Here is a 1,031-nt window from a genome sequence, read left to right on the forward strand (position 1 = left end):
TACTGCAGGCATGCGGAGAGACCCCTCCCGACTCGAAACATCTCTTTGCATGCCCGGAAAACCCGACAACCCTAACGGGTTTGTCCCTGTGGACCGACCCTATGGAGGCTGCACGCTTCTTAGGGCTGCCGTTAGTGGAACTTGACGACAACGACTGAGATATTAACCGATCTGGGCGGGGTTGTTGTAGCCGCTACAACAACAACAGCAGTTGGTCTACTCTTTGGCTGATAAATCGATCCGTGTGTAGGGCCTTTAACGGGCTGACGGGTACCCGCTGTTAATATTAGAACACATTGAATGGCATGAAATTGTACAAACTGCGGCGGGGGCGGATTTCTTGCCGTCGGGAAAATATTTAGATTATTTAGATTTTTCCCGTCAGGTCGAAGACTCAGGGTTGCTTTTTTGACCATTTCATGTCAATGGCCCAAAGCACACGATAGTAATTATGCATGACCAATTTTGTTTTCTTCGTGTCACCCGAGATGAATAAAAGCAGTGTAGAAAATTGTAACGAGAATAGCGGTTTGTATGCAATAGTAGAATCGTGAATGCAGTTTAATGCATGCACAATTATTCTCGTGTGTTTTAGGCCAATTCCGGTCGCAATAGTGTTTACCCGACCGAATTTTCCGACTGGAATGGATCAGCTGTTCGCCACCCGCCAGCCCGTTACCCGCTATCCACTGCAATTCTGTTTACCATATTATCTGTCAAAGCGAATCTGTTACGCAAAGCGAAGCAAGCATTTTATCTGGCATCAGCTTAACTTACTCTACTTCTTGTTTCATGAGCCTGCGCTAAGTAGAACTAGAGCAACTTACCGCCCTATTCCCACACCGCTGACAAAACTCAGTGGCTGACTATTGCCTTTACTACTGCGCCTAATACTATTGGGGTGTTCACAGTTCGTTCCAAATTGCGTCTGAAAATGTAGACGTCTACATTTTGAGACATCTTTAGCATCAAACTGTGAGCACACCTTTCTAGCAGTCGTCGCAAAATCGTCTCAAAACTTTGCTGGTGTT

This window comes from Rhagoletis pomonella, unplaced genomic scaffold (assembly GCF_013731165.1).
Source record: "Rhagoletis pomonella isolate Grant_MI unplaced genomic scaffold, Rhpom_1.0 Rhpom_scaffold_00002, whole genome shotgun sequence".
Classification (NCBI taxonomy): Eukaryota; Metazoa; Arthropoda; class Insecta; order Diptera; family Tephritidae; genus Rhagoletis; species Rhagoletis pomonella.